The sequence below is a fragment of the Chlorocebus sabaeus genome, chromosome 7, assembly GCF_047675955.1.
Source record: "Chlorocebus sabaeus isolate Y175 chromosome 7, mChlSab1.0.hap1, whole genome shotgun sequence".
In the NCBI taxonomy this organism is placed as follows: Eukaryota; Metazoa; Chordata; class Mammalia; order Primates; family Cercopithecidae; genus Chlorocebus; species Chlorocebus sabaeus.
This window is the reverse complement of record NC_132910.1, coordinates 4,257,623-4,263,846: the sequence shown is the minus strand read 5'-3', so window position 1 is coordinate 4,263,846 and position 6,224 is coordinate 4,257,623. Positions and strand designations below refer to the sequence as shown.

General features: G+C 32.0%; 1 long non-coding RNA gene across 1 annotated transcript in view; it reads right to left on the bottom strand.

Moving 5' to 3' along the window:
• Positions 1–725: 725 nt before the first annotated feature.
• The window catches only part of LOC119621074 (uncharacterized), a 90,872-nt gene continuing 85,373 nt past the window's right edge, over positions 726–6,224 (bottom strand). Inside the window, exon 7 of the long non-coding RNA XR_005237594.1 lies at positions 726–4,114. This is a non-coding gene — a long non-coding RNA (uncharacterized lncRNA). The remainder of the gene's footprint in view (positions 4,115–6,224) is intronic.

The following is a 6,224-nucleotide window of genomic DNA, read 5'->3' as shown; positions in this document are numbered from 1 at the left end:
GAGTGTGTTAGGATGATCTATAAGATAAAGTATGAGAATATGCCTACAATGTTGTCAAATTGAGCTCATTTAGCGATTTATCTTATTGCTTGCACGAAATACAGATAGATTAAAAGGTGATAAGAACTAATGCATTTTAAAGAGCTATTATAAAAATTTAAACAGAAGGAATAGGGAAAATATAAGGGCATAATCATGAAATATCTCCAAATTTCAGTAGACTATTTCTGGACATGAGAACATTGTAGACTAATAAACCTAATATAACTTTTTATTTCATTCTTCCTAGTTCATTTTCTTTATTAAGTTTGCAATCATACAGGCTACTAGTCCTTTTTTTTAACAATAGTAATGGATCCATCTAGTATGTTATACAATCAGAATCTTCCCCAAGATTGAAAAATAGACTGTTGCTTTAAGACCAGCAAATTTTAAATACTAAGCAAGCAGTAGTGGCAATTCTAAAGCCAAAGTAATGAAAACAGTAGAAATTGTCCATTTGTGGTTATATATGTTTCCTGGCTTTTCTCCAGACATTTTGAAGATGACTAACAGATCAATGGGAATTTTCAAAAGTAAAATTGTCAAAAAACTTTCTGTAGGAAATTATCTTGAGTTTCAAAACCACAGTAGAAACAGTATACTTCAGTATACTATCATCAGTAATAGTAACTTCAGTTCCAAAATCACAGTAAAAATAGTATACTTGCTGTGATATTCCAATGTATAAGTTTTTCAAATATTTTACTATGATAATTTTCAACATAAAAGTTGAAAGAATTTAACATTCAACACTCTTACATTCATCACCTATAATTAAGCTTTAACATTTAGATAGGCTTGTTTGATTTATACATCTATCCATTTTTCTGTCCCTGTTTCCATCCATTATTCTATTTTCCTTTTGAACATTTCAAAGTAAGTTGCAGACATCAAGAGAGGTAACCCTGAAAATATCAGCATATATGTCTTTAACTAGGTTTTATAATTTGTCTAAAAATATTTTTGGGGAAAATTTACACACAATGAAATGCATCAATATTAATTGCATCATTTAATATAAGTTTTGACAAATGAATACAGCTATGTAAACCAAACCCCTGGCAAGGTCTATAACATTACCATTAACCCACAAAGCTCCCTCATGCTCCTTCCCTGTCCATCAGAGCTCCACCCCAATCACCAGAAGCAACATCTTTTCTATCATAATTTATTTTTCCTTATTCTAGATCTTTCTATACGTGGGATCATACATAATACATAATATACTACTTTGTGCAAAGCTTGTTTAACTCAGCAAAGTATTTTTGAGATTCAGCCATGATATTAGTTACAACATTCATTTATTATTTTTATATATTTATATTTTAAATATTATTGTATTTTATAGCTATACCATGTTTTGATTTTTCATCTTCCTATTGATGAACACCGGGTTTGTGTGAAACTGCTAAAATCATTATTGTAGAAATCCTTTGTATGCCTTTCTTCATTTTGAGTGCATGTCTAGCAGTTGAATGGTTGGGTCATATAATGGATGTATATGAAGTTTTGTAAAAAATTTTAACAATGTTTTCCAAAGCGGTTGTGATATTTTCATTTTTACCAGCAATGTATGAAAATTTTGGTTGGCCCTAACCTTGCCAAAATTCGATGTTGTCAGTCTTTTTAATTTTAGCCATTCCTAGAGGGTGTGTGTAATGATATCACAACGTTGCTTTAATATACCATTCCCTACTTACTTATTGATGCTGAACAGTTTTTATGTGTTTATTGTCCACTTATATATCTTAATGTATAAAATATGTGTTCAAACATTTTTGCCCATTTTAAAAGGTTGTTTGTCTTTATAATGTTTTGTTGTAGGAGTTGTATTTTGTGAATATTTTGATTCACTGATGATTTATTCTTGGTAAAATCAAATATATCATTTTTTCCATATGTCATCATTTGTCCTGTATCTTATCTACCTGTAAGAAATCTTTGCCTAGCTTTATGTCAAATAGACATTCTTCTGTATTTTATTCTGAAAATCTTTTGTATAAGTTTTTATGTTTCAGTCAATAATTCATTTTGAATTTTTTTTAGATATATTGTGAGTTATGGATGGAGATTCATTTTTTCCATATAAATATAGTTATTTCAGTATCATTCATTAAAAATATGTTTTATTTATGGGTAGAGACTCCTCATGGCCACTTTCAGCCTTGAAGATTCTCTAGACTCAGAAAGAGCTACTATCTCCATGTTTAGTGTGTTTTAACAATGAAAAGATACACGTTAAAATTAGCAAACTGTAAAGGTACATAGGACAAAGTCTATAAGACATTGAGGCATAGGCTTCTAGGTGTCCTCTCACAGTGGAGTCCCGTGAATGTGCTTTATTATCCCAGCAATGATGTGTGGCAATACATGTGATATATTTCCAGTCAAGAAGCTCAACCATGGCTTCGTCTTCAGAGGTTTTTATTAGGGGTTGGTCACACAGGCATGCAGCACCTGTGTAAGTGTCCTCAGCTATTGAGATTTTAGTTCTTCAGACACTTATCATAAATCTCATTGTTAACAAAATCTACCCATTTAAACTTGTACTGTGCAATATAAAGTCTCAGGCTTGCAAAAACAGTTGTTCACAATAAAACACATCATTAGTATAAACAGTTTGATCAATTTTTTACCACATGGATGGAGGCATCAGACGTACAGAAGCATTCTTCTCAGGCAGAATATTCCAGAGCCTCAGAGCTCATTTTTGAAGAGCCAGCCAAGAGCCCATCCTGAAGAAAGATGCTTATGGGAAATATTCAGGGTTTGAGCAACCCAGGCATGTGAAATGCTCCTTCCCTGTACATTCTTTGGATTGTTTTAATATATTCATAAAAATTAAATAGCACCCCCCCCAATATGTGTAAATCTATTTCTGGATTTCAAATTCTATTCTATGGCTTTGTTCATCAATCTTTACACCATTGCCATATTATTTTGATTCCTATAGCTTTATAATATTCTTGAAAACATTTATAGTGAGCAGTTAAACCATGCTGTTCTTTTTCAGAATTGCTTTAAACTATGCTTTTTTTCTTCAGAATTGCTTTGTATATGTAGAACTTTCTACTTCCATATAAATTGAAATGACACCTTGTTACTGTCTTTACGTAGTCATATTTTTGTAATTTCTATCTCTTTGCTGTGATTTCTTAATTTTTCATTCATTCCAAACATATTTTCCTTTACATCACTCAGCATAATTCCTTTAAAATCCTTGTTATGCTAATTCCAACATCTGAGTCATTTTGCTGTCAGTCTCCGTTGATTTTCATTTATCTTGAAAATAAAAACATTCTTCTTCATTCATGTTTTGGAATAATTTAGGATACATGTTGAAAATTCTGAATATTATGCTTTGGAGATCATGAGTTCTGTAATCTTCTTCTGAATCTTTTATTTCTATTTAGTCTATAATGTAATTTACTTGGTTGAAATCACACCTCTGCAAAATCTATCTTTGTGTGGCAGCTGAAGTCTTAGTTCAGTTATTTTATCCTTAGGTGACTTGCGTAGAGTCAGACCCACAAAGTCATTATTCTAGAGACGTGGACACAGTTTGTAATTCCAAGTTGGCGACCTTCTCTTTCTCTGGCTCTTTCCTGTGCAGTGTGTATTCTCACTTACTAGCAGCTATGGTTGTCCCAAACTCTCTCTTCTAGTATGTCTTTAAAATCAGAAAGACAATGCCCTTTCTATTGCAGTTTTGGCCACTATCCATAGCATGGTTTAGAACTGCCTTTAGTGTAACAGCTAGAGTAAATGAGAGACTCAGTCAGTGTCATTTTCCTTTTTCTATTGTAGACTACCCTCCAGAATATGCTTTTTAGGGTCATTTCCAGTGCCTTTGGCTTTTTGTTTGTTTGTTTGTTTGTTTGTTTTGCTTTTTACATTTGTTCAAAGTTCATATTTATCTGTAGAAAAATATTCATATAGATGCTTATTTGGCCATTACCAGAAACAAAAATTCTTTTGGAATTGAGGATCACAGATGGCGAATAATCTGCTTCAATGGCTGACTTGTTCAGTAGAAATCTTTATAGATGTCTGGGGACTGACATTGCATAATCTGTATTACTGAGATTTGAAATATATTCTAGTAAATTTTGTTTTGAAAAAGATTTTCCACATGCATATGATGTCCAATTCCACTCAAAAGTCTACTGACATCATAGTAAATGATTAACTTGCACAGACATGCATAAACACAAAGGGAAAAGAGAAGCAACATAAAACAGTTTACAATACAATTTTGCCAAATATGAAGCAGATGGTCAGAGAGTAACTAAGAAAAAGATGTCTGCAGTTAAAGATGTTAACAAGAAAAATGAACTAAAGTAACTTAAAACTTTCAGACATTGGAGACCCCAGTAACTTTTTAAGTGTGAGATAATGGTAAAGCTGAAATAGAGGAATTACTTGAAAGTATTTAGAAAGCTAAGTTAGATAATTCTCCATCCCTCCCTCACTCATCCAAGTATCCATGCACTTACACTCTTCTAAGAAAAATAGATGAAGCTTACTTTCTGCAGGAAAAAAATTAAACCTAAGAGATTTCAAATAACAGTATATCAGGCACAATGTATGTAATAAAAATGAGTCATATTAAAAGAAAAGGTTGAATTAAGCAGAAGCCAACAGAATAAAAAAGAAGAATTCTATTGTCTTACTATGCTTAACTCTCAGAATGCTGGAAATTAGTTAAGCTAACAGACAGACTGAGATTGTCAAACCTTACCTAATATCAATATTTACCAAATATTTGAATAATATAAGAAATTAAAAGGTTCAGATAAGACAATAAGATACCTGGAACATCAAAAGTAGCACCCCAATTCCTTGTCACATTGGTCTATGACACCAATTCCAGAATAGGTAAGGCCACTATGTGAGATTCACCCACACAGAGGGAACACTAAAATATTATTTATATTTACATATTGCATCAAATATATTGTTCTAAAGACTGAACATAAAGGAAACAATATTGGAACACATTACATAAAAACTGATCCAATATCAATCAGGTGTTCAGAAATTAAGAACACAGGAAAAAGAGAGAAGGTAATAATAAAAGAAATAATACAAGAATTTCACCTCCTCCTCCAATACACAAAAAATAAGATTACTAAGAAGTCCAAGAAAATTAAATTTAAATTACTTATTAATCAGAACAAATTTTCATGGACTGTTAGAGTACTAAAATTAATTAATAGAACTTAAAAGCTCCCCAGAAGATAATGGTAGTGTGACCAAACCTTTCTTATAAAGATCATAGGACGGTTATTTTACTTATATGCTTTTATGTTATCCTTTTCATCTTCCTTGAATGATTGCTTGAAAGTAGTCATTTTGGTAGAGGGTAGTCACTGGTAATTGATTAACTTTATTCATATCCGAACCGCCAATACTCCTTGTAAGATTGATAAACTTGTTTTTCTTTCAAAGAATGATGCTTCTTACATCATGCAGACCTCGTAGTTAATGTCTATAACTCTGAAATTAACTGATGAGATCTAGAATCTGAAGAATGCAATCAGCTTTGATCATTGGGACATCCCACCTCCCATATTTCTATCTTGCTCATAAAAGCCCTCCGTTATGTTGAAAGGAAGTCAAATTTGAGTAACTATCTCTCCCACTGTCTAACTTTTGCCAAATTGAATAAACCTTTCTCTGCTCCTAGGTGCTGATGTGTCAGTGATTGGTTTACTGTGCATTGGGTACACAGACCTACATTTGGAGTTTGATAACAGTAGGACAATTATAAAGGATCAGTGATAGAAACTAGAACCTTGATGATGGGTTGAAGACCGTGGAGTGACTACTTAAAATTCTGATAAAAATTTTTATACACAATTCCATATCAATCAAGTAATTGAATAGAATAGTACTTTCAGATACTAAAATAAAAATTAACTAATTTTTCTGAAGAAGCACCATAACTACAGAATGTGATCTATAAAAAGGAAGGAATCAACCAAAAATGTTTAAATATATAAAATCAGGTATCCAGAAATTTTGTATCTAATCATGGCAGTGATAAAGGAATTCCAAGGATGATGATGAGGAAAGTAATTAATAGTAAAGACAAAAATAAATAGTAACTTATCATGCCAGCTTACAGGGCAATCTTGGGCACCCTGGAGGCTCATACCATAGTTTCCATGCAGGTGTAC